Here is a 15,889-nt window from a genome sequence, read left to right as displayed (position 1 = left end):
TAGGAAAAAGATTCAGCAATTGTCACCATGTAAGAGGCCTTTTACACATTTACACTGAACTATGCCCTCCACATAAGAATCTAAAAAGTTGATAAACATGGTATAGTTTTTGTAACATCTAGTTAGAGAGATATAACATGAGAGGTATTGTTTTGAGAATCATGTCTAGATCCCATAGCATGCATTGGAGATAGTTGGTGGCCTTTAGTCACATGAGTGAAAAAAAAAATAGGACTTACAACAAGGCCTAAAAATTGGCTATTATCTTCCCATAGAGGGAGTTAGGAAACAAGGAGTAATTAAAAGCCATGATTGAATTAGAGATGTAAACCTTTCAATTATGATACCTAAGCGCTCTGCACCTAGTTTCCTCTTTGCACTTCGCACTGGCGCTGGCGTTATGTGCCAACTTAAATTTGGTGCTTCGTGCTAAACTTTGATGCACCACTATTATTATTGGTTAACATCTCTCTCTCTCTCTCTCTCTCTCTCTCTCTCTCTTTCCAAACTTGTTATTCTCTAAATAGAACCACATGTATTTTTCTTGGGGGGAGAGGTTTGTTGAGAGATCACACAAACAACCACATATATACACTTATACAAACACATTGACAGATATTTTGCATCCTTCCCTACATTTGCCTTTGGAGATGTTTTATTTTTACAATCCTTAAAATCTAACAAATCCTTATATCTTCTCAAAATGAGCTTTCTTGCTAACTTCTCCAAAAATATATATTATATGCCTACATATTATAAATTTGTGCTTATGGTAGCATAAAACTATGTTAGTCTCTCTATTTTGTATAAACATGATCATTTTGAGATAAATTATATAATAGGCCACATTTTTTGTATAATAGAAAAAAAGTAGTTCAATTCTCCCCTAAAATTCTCTATTTTTATAATTGTTGATAAGAAATTTATCTTGAAAAATATTTTTCTTTTAATATTCTAAAAAATTAGGGGTTGGGGAGGGGGGAGGAAGGGAGAGATTCTCTAATGTTTTGCATTTTTAAAATTTTGGTTTAGGAAGAGTGTGCAAGTTTGAGAGCACATAGATATGCACGATGTTCAGGGGTAATGTGCTTGGCTACAATTTGCTTGGGATATTGTGGATGAACAAGATGGAAGATAGACGATGAAGCAAAGTCAACTTATACAAAATATCTTATGTCTATTATAGATTTGAAATAACAATACAATCCAAAATATCTCATGTACGAGACTTTGATACAATGAAGTTAATATTGTTGGAGCTATATATAGCTCACCCTATCTAGACTAGGTCTCAACTATATATATGTAAATTGTGATCAATATCAAATTGTCTTTGGGAGTGTATATGGTGTATGTCTTCTCTCTCTCTCTCTCTCTCTCTCTCTCTCTCTCTCTCTCTCTCTCTCTCTCTCTCTCTCTCTCTCTCTCTCTCTCTCTCTCTATACATCTCAACATGGTATTAAATCTATCATGGTCGACTACAACCAATTTCTTGAAGAAGACAATGAGGAAGTATACCTATGTAGTATCTCTTTTATTATTGATTCGTGTTAATTTTATGCTTAAATTTGATGTATTGTGTATGTTATGAGGATCTTATGTTAAGAATTTTAAGCATAGAAGAAGTTCATTCAATCATCATTTAGATTACAAATATATTGAATTGTAGATATGCCTTGCTTGGACACCCTAAATGTTTCTATTAGGGAAACTCTTAAGGAAACTCCTTTCTTAGGAAAACGAGTTTTTTGTGATGTACTAGGACTCACAAGCTTTCTTCCTATAAAATTCATGCTCAATTTGGAGTTTTGTGTCAAAAGCTATGTCAGTTCAGGTAAACTAGACTTGAAATAGGAAAACAAAAAGGACGATAGCTTCTCTTTTGTAGACTTCTATGACACAAGTTTTGTCACGATTACTCACTCTTGGGTTTTTGCGTTTTTGCCAAAATAAGCCAGATCATCATCTATTCTTGGCCAAAAGTAAAGTGATCACATTTTGAGCATTGCTCATATTTCTCGTATATGTTGGGCCAATTTTTTCTCCCTCATGTTTTGTCTATTTTGGGTTGCTTTATTCTTGCCCACTTTTTGTCTATCTTGGATCTCTTTCTTTTGGAGTATGCTTTTTGAACTAAATGTCTTTCTTTACAGCATAACTTCTACGTATGACTTGTTGTGCTGCACTTTCATCATCATTTTTTGTATGGTGTGCAGATTCTGTGATCTCACATTATATGTATTCTCTTAACTAGCTATGTCAAATTCTATAATCGTCAACAGATTTCCTTATAGACAGCATTCCATCCCTCACTTTCAAGGGCAAGGATTTCTTGAGTGAAAAGTAAAGATGCTGCTAATTCTTTAAGGCAATGACTTGCATGATATTGTTCTTGGTAATTAACAATGAATGTCCACCTCAACCAATTGATCAAGCTTATCATAATAACCTTGTAATTGAAGGACCTATCTTTGAAGAATGACAAACTATTTATAATGAGTGGATCACACGTGACAAAGCAGCTCGTCTGTATATTCTTTTTGCTCCTCAAGAATCTCTTATCCTTGATGTATATAATCTTTCAACTGCACAAGCTATATGAGAGTATTTGATAACAAATTTTGAGAAGAAATCTATTACATAAATAAGGAGTAAAGATTTGACCAAGTGGCTAAATCTTAACCCCATATTTGAGAGTGGGACTCACCATGACGACTCCTACATGTATATTGTGGAAAGGGATGCCTTTGAGCAAGTAAAGCTTGGTTGATCTGTTCGGACTGTGTTTCCTCTTATGAGATTATAACTATTTCTTGATTTGTGTACCATCGTTCAAGTCATTGTGAATATTCAATCAAAGACATGCAAGCTTGATCAACATTGATCCCATCTTTGTTAGTTAATATGGTAACAATATTATCATAAGGAGGATAACCACATATTAAAGAGTTTGGAAATTTTCATAAAGTTTGGAAATTTATAATGTGACTAATATTTGGATATATGGTCAAATCTTATCCCTTACTTGAAGATGAAATGTTTCCTAGATATTATATATGCAATCTCCCTAATTCACTATAACTCCAAATCGAGGGCTCTATAGCTCAATAGATTCCATTTTTCAAGCGCTTTCCAATGATAGGTCATCATATGGTTTTGAGAAACTTACGGCCATGTTATCCGGGTGCCACCTTTTTAGTACTCAAAAAATGGGAATTTGGAGATTCCCAAACTCACTAATATTGTGTTATTTATCCAAAGGTTATTCTCCTTGTGACTATTGCAAAAAGAGTGATCATTCAATCCATCTATGTTTCAAGTTGTGTTTTGATTCATATCATAAATAGAGCATATGTTGCTACACATGACAACACTACTAAAGAAGCAAATTGTGTGGGTTATTCCATCTCTTCCGAAAGGATACTTCATTTGTGATGGATATCTTTTTATTATTGATTCAGGTGCTACGGGAAACATGAAATATCAATCCAAATGGTTACATAATTATCATTCTATTCCTCTCAAGAAATTGGTTTATCTTGCTGATGACACATGTCAAGTCAAAGGGAAAGGTGATTTATATATCGGTACTCTTTCTTCAACAAGAATTCTACATGGAGTTTTACATGTCCCATTAGAGAATTTTAGTGGTAAGAAACACACCCTCAAAGAAAATACAACCTTGAACTTTCTCTCTGTAGAAAAATAGCACATTTTCTCATTTTTGGACCAAAAAGTGTCCCCATCTGTACTAAATGGTCAAGATAATAAATCAAATTCTTCCCTAAGGTGAAAGAAACATCATTAAATGCCCCAAATTCAAAACTTTTGAAAAGTGAGAGTTTCTTCTAAAACCTTTCCCACTTCTATAGCAATGTTGCAAAATCCACCACATGTAGGTGCAATGGCGAATACAAACTCATAGAATCCACCACACATAGGTGCAATGGCGGACACAAACATGCAACAACCTCCTCTCAACACCAATGCCAAGTATCACTTCCACATAGATGTATAAAAATTTTATACTTGACTACAAAAAAGGAGGGGAGGAAATTACATCTTAGAAATAGTGAAGACACAACTACGTGAGGGAGGAGCAAGGCATATGTCGACCTTTGGTGTGATGGTTCTCTTTATCCCAAACATCCTCGCACTATTATCACCCCACCATTTTCAAACCTGACTACCCTTCTTAGGTTTGTCGCATATGGCAAGAATGGCCTTCTTGGCTATTGCAAAGCTATGTCTACAACACCTACAATGGAGAGTGCAATGATGCACATCAAGAGCAGAACCATCAATAACTTAAAGGCGTAATGGAACCTCCAAGAAGAAAAGATCAAAGCCCAAAAATAGGAGATAGAAAGGCTGAAAAAGCAGCTGCAAATTTTGAGACAGAAGTAAACATCGCTTGGCCCTCGACAAAGGAAATGAGAGCTAAAGAACATAGAGGATTTGAAGGTGGGCTCTGGAGCTATGAAGAAATTAATAAGGGCTATCAAGTTAGGAATCTCTTGTCTTACTATTATGTGCTTTTTTGTTATTATGTCTCCTTACTTTACATTGTCCACCACACAAAGGTGCAATGAAGAATACAAACTCACAGAATCCACCATACATAGGTGCAATGGCGGACACAAACATGCAACAACCCCCTCTCAACACCAATGCCAGGTATCACCTCCACATAGACTTAGATAATTTTTATGCCCCATTACAAAAAATAAGGGGAGGAAATTACATATTAGAAATAGTGAAGATGCAACTATGTGGGGGAGGAGCAAGGCATATGTTGACCTTTGGTGTGATGGTTCTCTTTATCCTAAATATCCTCATACTATTAGCACCCCACCCTTCTCAAACCCGACTACCCTTCTTAGGTTTGTCGCAAATGGCAAGAATGGCCTCTTTGGCTATTGCAAAGCTATCTCTACAACACCTACAATGGAAAGTGCAATGATGCACATCAAGATCAGAACCATCAATAAATTTAAGGCGGAGTTCAACCTCCAAGAAGAAAAGATCAAAGCCCAACAACAGGAGATAGAAAGGCTAAACAAGTAGCTGCAAATTTTGAGATAGAAGTAAACATTGCTTGGCCCTCAACAAAGGAAACGAGTGCTAAAGAACATAAAGGATTTGAAGGTGGACTCTGGAGCTATGAAGAAAAAACTAAGGGCTATCAAGTTAGGAATCTCTTGTCTTACTTCTATGTGCTTGTTTGTTATTATGTCTCCTTGCTTTACATTGTCCCTCTTGTTTAGGGATGTGCTATAGCCAAACAAGGAAATTTGTAACCCCAATGCCAACCTTGAAAAGTAACTTAAGCCACTTGTTAGCTCAAAGATTGCAGAAGAACTCATACAGGAGAAGAAGTTTAAGGTAGTGGAGAGGCAAGTTGTTGAGTGATTTGTGAGCTAGAACACGATTTGTGTGGAGGGTATACCAAGCGCCATGGATGAGAGTGGTATAAGTTGCAATGGCTATGGTTTCTTACAAAAAGAGGTTACAAGTTCATTTAAATCACAAAGCATTAAGCCAAATCTCGTGCCCACAACTACAACAAACTTGAAACTTTAGAAATATCTTAACTTAAAGTAGGAAGAGTATGTTGGAAAGCCCTATGACATCAATGGAGAGTTTCAGGCAAAACAGGGTCTCGTTGTCTATGACGAATTCAACAATATCTTCATGGATTTGGAGATACTACATGTTCAAATTATTGAGTTTTACAATATCTCACATGTAGAGACAAATGCCATACTGAACTTTACATTAAAGATGGATGAGTGTCAGATTTTGAAAGCCGTTAAGATGGAGAGGGTAGCCATTACATTGATGGAGAGGGCAATGGCAAACATGCCAAGGGATGATCCTCGTTACTTTAGTGTTAAGTCCAAAATGAATTTATGGTGGCTTGGGACATTTTGGTTGTGTTAGAGAATTATGAAGCATTGGAATGGGTCGTTCAAAAGACTCCACTACGAGATGTTATTAATGTTCAAATGAAAAGATAGAAAACACTATTGGTTCCAAACAGGGGAAACTTTCAAGCTACTTCTCATCTTGCATCAGACTGGAAGACTCTAAAGTGCTTATATAATTGTAACAGAGACCCAATCACCCTTGCCTGTATTGCATGGAGGATGCAAAAACATTTGATCAAAAGTGGTGGAAGAAGGTGCCTAATCATCACCATAGTCCGACAAAGATTTCAAACCAATATTTGATATACCTCTATCGAATGTATGTACAATCAATGCACTTTTTCGGGTGATTGAGAAGCTTGTCAACCTGTACATTGGATTTTCTTGGAAGATCAAGAATCACACAGAACAAAAGAAGGGGATTGTCGCTCTTGAGATGTTATTGGTAGACATGAAGCTTCATGGAGGAGAGATACAAATCGTGGAGGATTAAGAAAAATCAAACAACGAAATAGACATACCAATAAAAGTTTCTCTTGGAGGCATGAAGGCAAGATGATTCCCCTTGAGACCCATCAAAAATAGGCAACAAAAGATTACCAATCATGAAAAGTACTACAAAAGGATGCATGTAAGTATGATTGAATTTGAGAAATGGAGAAGGCTGCACAACACAGTAAAGGATCAAGAACCTCTTTCAAGACATACAAAGGCAGAAGTGTGACTTCGTGTGGATATCATATTCCAGATGCTTGATAAGGAGACATGGACAAATACAGATAAGAATTTGTTTCAGACTACTCTAGATCTATTCAATAAAGAGTTCCTAAAATCATGGAAAGATATCAAATTCACACACTACATGGTAAGACAAGTCTTTGGTTTCATACATGTTAGTATAAAATTATCTATGTCTACTAAAAACTGTTCAGAGACTAACCATTTATTTGTAGCACATCATATACAATCATATGCCATATTTCATTGAAAAGTATGGAGATCCAAGTATCTGGAGCACACAAGGCATGGAAAAGTCCCATTACATGGCACGCAATGCGTATTTTAGGCATACCCAACATGGTGGTGGTAGTAGAAAAGCCAACAGTCTTTGTGAGCTATTCCAATGGTCTTATAGAAGGATATTGCATATACTACATGCAAAAAAGGAATTAATATCATCAACCATTACACAAGTAGTACGAGATGCTAGGATAAAGAAAGACATAAGATCGAAGCATTTAGAAATTCAAATGCACTTAAAGGACTCACAAAATGGAGGCAAGGTCGACACGTCGTTGGTTTAGAATACAAGAGGAGACCTCTCAAATTGATGATACACTGTAACTTGATAACTATGATCACCCCAATGTATAATACATGCTTTTGAATGATAATACATTTGATGTTCTAGAGTCACTGTCTACTGCTTTTTTTAATCAATGAGCTGATTCTCTCCCCTTCCCATTCCGCGTCCCCCTCTGTTGACTCCCTTGGCGCGATGGAGGGGATCATGTTTGGTGCTCCCTCTGGTCAATCTCCTGCAGGTAGACTCCATGTCATCCCATGCTACCTATTCTACTTGTTCTCTTCACTCCCTCTCGGCTTCCCTTCTCGCCTGTACAAACTCTTCCACCTCTGCTTAGTCTATTTCAAATTGCCGCATAGCCTCTACATGCCTTATAGCAGTGGCATGATTAAGTTCTTCTTGTTGTACAAGGCACTCCAGTTTTGCTAGTGCTCATTAACTTCTTGTAGCGCTACGTCCTTGGCATGTTAACTCTCAATGCCAGCCACCAGTATACCTTGCTAAGGGACTAGGGTATACCGGGTGATAGCCAAGACACTATAACACTGCAATGGAACGTCCTGAAAACAAAGCAAAACATGCACCTTGCCTATCAATGTACATTGCATACATATAAGTAAACATGAATAAGTCACTCTACTTATGTTAGGAATATCAAGAATCTACCTACATAAAAGAAGTGAGGCATTTAGAGTGGTTCTCCATCTAGAAGAGAATGCATCTGACTAGAGAGGCACCACGACCTGTTGTATTTGCATCGCGTCCACCAGCCCCCCCTCCAACACTGGATGCTCGTACATCATCACGATTTTTTTTTGCACAACTACAAAGACACCTTGATGTTACTAAAAATGCATTGAACTTGCATAGAATGAAATAACTAAATATAGTGTTGAGGTTACTCACTATCTAACTTGACCATGGAATCCACTAGATCTCCCCGAATTTGCTAAAAATATTGTATTCATCTCGACCAAATACAACAACAAGCTCCAATGCTTCGGGGAAAAACAATTATTGGTAGCACGCTTGCTTAAGGCCTCTTAAAGATATTCTTTAATAGTCACAACATACCTTTGATTATAGGCCATACTGATAATTTTAGTGTCATTTAACCTGACAGGCCTGAACAAATCAAGCTGTCGGTGTCGTATTGCTGCGCATCCGAGGTGTGAAATCCACCCAAAAGTTGTGTATGTGGGATTTGATACTTTGTACATACTTAGTCATTACGTTTGCATTTTTATTCTACGTGGGTAATATAGTAAAGAAGGGCTAGAAAAGAATACTGGTTTTGGCAGTGTTTACTGGGGCCAACTTCCTAATGGTTCAGAGATTGCAGTAAAACACTTGAAAGTACTGAGCTCAAAAGCAGAGATGGAGTTTGTTGTTGAAGTTGAGGTACTGGGAGGAGTTCGACATAAGAATTTGCTATCTTTAAAGGGATATTGTGCAGAAGGGCAAGAATGTCTCATTATCTATGACTTCATGCCAAATCCGAGCCTTCTGTCTCATCTTCATGGACAATTTGCTACAGAAGGCAATCTGGACTGGGACAGAAGGATGCTAATTGCGATAGGCTCTACTAAAGCCATTCCGTATCTTCATCATTATGTATCTCCCCACATCATTCATCAGGATGTGAAGGCCAGCAATGTCCTCCTGAATTCCACATTTGAGGCACAGGTTGCAGACTTTGGATTTGCAAAACTCATTCCAGAAGGGGCAAGTCATGTTACAATGAGTGAAAGGAACTTTGGGCTATCTTGCACCAGAGTATGCACTATGGGGCAAGGTCTCAGAAAGTTGTGATGTATACAGTTTTGGCATTTTATTGCTAGAACTAGTTAGTGGTAAGAAACCAATTGAGAAGCTTGGATCTGGACAGAAGCGCACTATAGTAGAATGGGCAATGGCCGAAGGACGACTTATGGAGCTCTTAGACCCAAAATTGTGTAGGATATGTGATGAATCGGATTTAAGGAGGGTGGTTCAAACTGCAACTATGTGTGCTCAGAATAGTCCAGAGAAGATGCTGCCACCGGTAATTTTAGTAATGAGAATAAACTGGGAAGAAGGAGCTACGGGAAGAAAAAAGGGAGTTTTTTTCGCTAATCAGGGGGGAGGAAGAAGCTTAATTGAGAGGAAGAGCAAAAAGCAAATGAATGGGGAATCGGGGAGGATCTCGGCAACTTGGAAGGGGAGTTCAGGATAGGAAGAACAGGGGAAGGTAATCTTGATCGAGGCGAAAACTGTTGCTATGATAGAGGAGGAGAAGAGGGCCGTTGATAGTGCTAGGGTCATCACTTGTACCGTATGATAACACAAAAACTAAGTAACCCAAAATATCGAGTTACATTTTGTGGCTCGTCATTGAGGAAGCAAGGTCACTTTGCGAAACAGGATTATAGGGAAGTTAGACACATGTTTGAAATTGCAGATGGACTGATTGATACTGCAGAACGAGATGATCCTTCGATTATTGGTCCACAAAACCCCTTTCTGGCTCATATGATATGCAATAAGCGACTTACAGAAAATGAAGATGACAAAGATGTTTGTCATATCGAATTTGACCTTAAAAGTTCTGGTATTGTCTATCAACCTGGAGATGCCTTAGCATGGTTGCCTTCTCAAGATGAAAAATCAGTGGGATGCTTTTTTTTTAAATCGATGCTGTCTTGATCCTGATACATTAGTGCTGGTAGAAGCTCGAAGTCCAACTGTGCCAAACACAAGGCCTGCAAAACCAGTGACATTGAGAGCAATTGTGAATTCCATCATGGATATTGTTTCAGCTTCTCCTAAGCGTTTTTTTTTTGAGATATGAAACAGCATTTACAGCACTTGTTGATACATCCTACCAAGCAAGCCGGAGTGGAAGCTGAGGACAAGGATGTGATGCAGACTGAGTCTGATGCCCAAAAGGCTGTCCCGAAATTCCGTGATGCAACTTCTTCCAAGGAGAACAACCACTAGACAAAAAAAAATTGCCCAACAGAGCTCGCAGCCCAAGGGAGGACAACCCCCCAAGCAGACAGCAGGAAGCAACACTCCCCTTCAAAACCAGATAGGTCACTCCCCGAAGAGTAATCCAAAGGTAAACCACAGACTGATGTTGTGGGAAGGAAGGAGACCAACAAGGAAAATGTGGATAACTTTCAAAACCCTTCAGGACTAAAGGCTCTTAACAAAATCTCAAGCAGCTGGCCTGTGCAAAGCAGTGAACTGGATATGGAGAGAAACATCACAGCCCAAGTTAGATCCCACTGACAATTGGAATCAGTGCATCAGTGTAGTAGTATCCTTCTCCAAAGGGTTTGGACACAACAATGCTCAAAGGCAAAGGCACACTGAAGCTAAGGTTGAGAAGTTTAGAATAGTGGTGAAGAAGGTCACTGAAGTCTTCCCTAAAGACCTCTTTGTAAAGAGACTTCTAAGAGGTGTAGAAGAATTTATTAAGACCCAATAGAAGTGTGTGCAGGCAGCATGGATGCAATTCAGAGTGAAACAGACAGAAACTGTTGTCAATTGTGTGCATTTGAAATCTTGCTTCTCATAAGCTTGGACTCTAATAAGAGCTTGTATACATGGCATGGGTCAATTGCATACATCACATGTGGTTTGTTATGATGTTTCTCTATGCTCACAGATAACTTGGCAGTAATACAATTGTTACTTGGCATCATATTTGCCTTGATTATTTGCTTCGATTGATCTTCTGTCTTGGAATTTCTCAAGAACCTCTGTGGTTGCGACTTTGCTTTCGAAATCCTTTGACATCTTTGGTGAACCCGACGTGAAAGCGTCGCATAAATTTCAGGATGGGAGATACTTCAGCATCCATTTTAGTCTCTTCTACGATTCGTGCTGTGTCCTCTACTTCAGCTCCGTCATTGAATGCTGCTTCAAGTACTTCAACGGATGATTTAAAGCAGATTTTGCAGAATATGTCTATGTATATGCAGCTTCAAAATCAGCAGTCACAATTGTATATGCAACAACAGCAGCAATTGCATCAACAACAGTTGTCTTAGCAGAGGCAACTATATTCGGAGCAGGAGAATGCAATTAGCGCGACTAAGGCGATTGAAGCAGTTGAGAATGAGAAGAAGCTATTTGATGGCCATAATGTTTCAGCATTTTTGAAGACATGAGATCAAGATGGGATTTTTTGGAGTACCAGCTGGACTTATGAGTAAGTATTTCCTTCGTCTTGTCACACCCGCATTGAGGGCAAAAGTGACTGATATTTTTATTCAAAATTCACATTGGCAAGATTTTAAGAAAGCCCAGAAAAAAGAGTATATGGGATGGCTACATGGTGGTCATTCCGAGAGTGGGTCTATATGCCAAACAAAGGTCTATCTGCTTCAGAGTTGATACGAGAATTTGAAGAGAGGTATAGTCAGCTTGATGCCATTGAACAAAGAGCATTGGATGTTGAGAAAGTTGAACTTTTCTTGCAAGCTGTAGATCCTGCTCTTCAGGAAGAATTAGGAGAGCTTCTTAAGGATTGCACGAAGCCTATGGGTCTTAAAACGGATTAGCAAGATGCCCAAGATGCAGTCTCGACTTTGACCAAGAGGAGGATATGGAAGACCCGCCTACAGAATGGATCTATGACACTGACACCGTCTTCTGCTCCTATGCCTGCTTCTATCCCTGTTATTTCTTCTCCTCCTCAGCCAGTTTCTTGGCCTATGCCAGTGCCTACTGTTTCTACTCCTCCTAGTCCTCCTACTCCAAGACCGATGCCGGCTCCTTCTACTCCAAAACCATCCGCTCCGTCGATGCCTTCCTCTCTCAATGACATAATCAAAGGCATAACCGATTTGACACTGAAGTCAGTTAAAGCAGAATTGGTGGGAAAATTGAAAGAGCAGTTTGCTTCGACTACGCCTACTATTTCTTCTAGTGCTCCTACTGCACCCAAGAGTGCTCCTAGTGCACCTAGGAGAGATCGAAGATGTATTTGATGTGATAGTACGAACCATCAGCATTGCAGGGATTGTGAATCATTTCAAGATGCAAGGAGGAAGAATTTGGTATTTTGGGGACAAGATGGTAAGATTTGGTTGACTGAAACAGGAGCTCTGCTTGCTACCAATTTTGGGAAAGGCGGAATGAAGAAGTTAGTGGATGACAGGCTGCGTGTACTTCTTATGTGGCAGCTAGAGGAGATGCTTCTGCATATGGAGTTCAGATTGAGAAAGGATCAGAGAACCAATCAGCATTATGGACTTATGCTATGGAGACAGCAAACAAGGGAAAAATTCAGCAAACTGTTTTGACTAGTGCAGGCTCTAGCATCAGATCTGAGACAGGTTGGGATTCACCAGTTTGACAGGTACACTATTTATGCCTACTTGGCTAAGTCTCAGGGAGCAGATGTACTTGTTGAGGAGAAGCGTAAGAGGGATGAAGAAAATCCAAGTGCAACTAAAAAGACTAGAGGGGGTGAGTTTGTTACTCCACCTACTGCAGGACCGTCTTTGAGACCAGGGCCAGAACAACAAATGGAAGATGCTCAAAAGAGAGAAAAGAGGCAAGATCCTAGAGAGAGAAAGCAGCCAGGGTTTAGATTGATGTCCGATATTGAGACATCTACGGACATGAAGAAAATCTTTAATGACAAGATACTTGGCAGTGAGGTGACTTTTACTATTTCTGAGGTTTTGGGCATCTCGAAAAGAGAGTTTCAAGATCAGTTCCAAGAGGTTTTGAAGAGGAAAAGACATGCATTGCCTACTACTGATACACAGGGAGTTTTGATTGGGGAGTTGGATGAGGATGAGGATGAGGTTATGGTTGAGAATGCTTCTATTTTTCCGCAGATAGAGAAGAGGGTTCAACCTATGCATTATGCTGAAACTGATGAGCCTGTCTTGATACCGCGTAGTCACTTTTCACGGAGTCATTGGGCTAGGGCAACTACAGAGACGATGGTAAAAATTGGAGAGAAACAGGTGCCTTATTTTGCTTTAGTGTATCATGGTTCAGAGATTGATCTCATAGTTCGTGGAGTTTATGAAAGTAATAGATGGCCTATGGATGTAGAGCATGGGTGGCGTATGAGAGCCGCCAATAACACTGCAGGTGATTTGTATGCTGCATGTCCGAGTGTCAGGGTTTCTATTGGAGATGTAGAGGAGGATTTCCATTTTTTTGTTCAGGATTCATGCTCTTATCCCATAATTCTTGGACAACCATTCATCACAGAGATGCGCATGGAAACAAAAGTAATGGATGATGGATCTGCTTATGCACAGATTCGCAGTAAAGATGGTATGAGAGCAGTTCAGTTTATGACTGTGTGTGTGAACCATGTAAGAAACAGGGATACTCTTAGAGATGCACCTTTGCCCACTGTGAGGGATTCGGGTTTTCATTAGGTACCGCTGTTTCGCGAGACGACGGTGGTACAGAGTAGAGGAGATTGGAGTTCTCGCCTCTTGGCAGCAGTGTTTTCTCCTCCAGTTTTGTTGGAATTTCAGCAAATAGTTCGATGAGCTATAAGAAGACTTCTAAGTTGCCTAGAGCTACCAGGTAGTACATATGCAGGAAGGAGAAAAATTTGAAAAATGCAGGTATTTTAGAGGATGATGAGCATATAGATGGGATGTATGATAGTATGATTTGTGCAGATACGATGATAGAGATGGAAAATATACTGAAAACTGATATGCAGAGTTGTCACAGTAATGTATCAGTGCAATCCCTGGACATGTTTCATGAAATTGCAGATTTTTTGTCACAAATATAGTCAGAGGCTGAGGTGACTCAGCAAAAAGTATTGAGTGCTGAAGAAATTCAGCAAACAGAGTTTCCGACTGATTATGATCAGCTTACAGAGATACAGAGGGCTGAAAACTTTCAGCCAACAGAGTTTACTGCTGAAATATTTCAGCATCCAGAATTTAGGGTTGTTCCTATGCAGTCCATAGAGCAGAGGGCTGAGGATATTCAGTCAATTGGAGTGCAGAATTGCTGATTTACAGCAAGATTTGAGTAATGCAGAGGATCATAATGAAGCCAGGGTTGACACGAAATACAAAACTATGGATAAGAAGGTGAAGCCAGTAGCTGTACTGCTTCCACCTGACAGTGATCAGCAAATAGAAAGGGCTACCAAATAGCCAATTTTGAGGAATCCATAGCATATAGGCCATAAATTTTCAGCAGAGACTCTTGTTGAGTTAAAAATTGGAAATGGTGATTTCTTGCTACCCACAGAGAAGCAATGCTTTCAGGAGATGCTTGAGCGACATGGAAGGGGGTTTGCTTTTTTCCCGCATGAGGTTGGATGTGTGAATCTGGATATTGTTGCTCCTATGGTGATCTTTACTATTCCTCATATTCCATGGAACCTCTGACCTATTCCAGTGCCTAAGGCACACCTGCCAAAGCTAATTGATTTGTTGAATGAGAAAATCAGGATGGGAATCCTAGAGCCTTCATCTGCACCATACTCAAATAGGTGGTTTATGGTTCCAAAGAAGAATGGTACTCTCCGATTTATACAGGACATGCAGCCAGTAAATAGAGTTACTATCAAGAATGTTGGTATAGGTCCAGTTGTGGATGAGTTTGCAGAAGCATTTTCTGGACGTGCCATCTATTCTTTAGGTGATTTGTATTCGGGATATGATCAGTTTCAGCTGGCTTTGGAAAGCAGGGGCATAACCACTATGAGAACTCCTATTGGGCTTGTCAGGATGTGTACCTTGCCTCAAGGTGCCACTAATTCTGTTGCGCATATGATGAATGCCATGCATAAGGTCCTTCGTGATTACATACCTCAGCTTACCATGCCTTTCTTGGATGATGTGCCCATTAAGGGGTGTGTAGAAGAAGAGAAGAATGAGAGTCTAAATGAGCAGGGATGCAGATACTTTGTGGCTGATCATATTTCAGCTTGTGAAAAGATTTTGGCCAGGTTAGAAGAAGTGAACTTGACACTATCAGGGCAAAAATCTGTTTTTGGAGTAAATGAGGTTGTCGTTGTTGGACATATGTGTGGATATTATGGCAAGAAACCCTCACCTGAGAAGGTGGATGCTATAGGCAAGATTACGGAGTATTGTTCTACCACTTCAGAGGTACGGAGATTCATTGGTGCTTGTGTGTTTTATATGATTTGGATACCCCATTTTGCACACATAGCAGATTGTTTATATCAGCTGCTTCGAAAGGGGCAGAAATTCTATTGGGATGAGAGCCACACTAGAGCCATACGAAAATTGAAGAAGTTATTGCAGATTGCTCCTAGTCTCAGGAAAGCGGATTATAATTATGGAAGGCCTATTGTATTGATAGTTGACACTAGTCCAATTGGCATAGGTTGGGTTGTGGGTCAAGATGATGCAGATGGAAACAGGTATGCTATTCGGTTTGGGGTGAAAGTCCTAAACGAGAGACAGAGGAGATATCCGCAAATCAAGAGGGAGTTACTTGGGATTGTTACAGCTCTCAAATGTGACAAGGAGTACTTTATTGGAGCTTCAATTGTGGTAGAGACAGATTGCTTGCCATTGATAGGTATGATTACGAGTTGCTCTACTCCGGATATAGCTATGCTGAGATGGATTGCATACATCAAATCATTAAATCCAGAATTTGAACATATAGTAGGAAAGGATAATCTAGTGGC

At 39.4% G+C, this 15,889-nt stretch overlaps 1 pseudogene; it reads left to right on the top strand.

Moving 5' to 3' along the window:
• The first annotated feature begins 7,428 nt into the window (after nt 1-7,428).
• LOC148032585 (PTI1-like tyrosine-protein kinase At3g15890) lies at nt 7,429-10,066 on the top strand (annotated as a pseudogene).
• The last annotated feature ends 5,823 nt before the right edge of the window (nt 10,067-15,889 follow it).

Source organism: Lygodium microphyllum, chromosome 8 (genome assembly GCF_053477565.2).
Source record: "Lygodium microphyllum isolate KBCC chromosome 8, Lygodium_microphyllum_v1.1.10, whole genome shotgun sequence".
Classification (NCBI taxonomy): Eukaryota; Viridiplantae; Streptophyta; class Polypodiopsida; order Schizaeales; family Lygodiaceae; genus Lygodium; species Lygodium microphyllum.
This window is presented reverse-complemented; position numbering and strand designations above follow the sequence as displayed.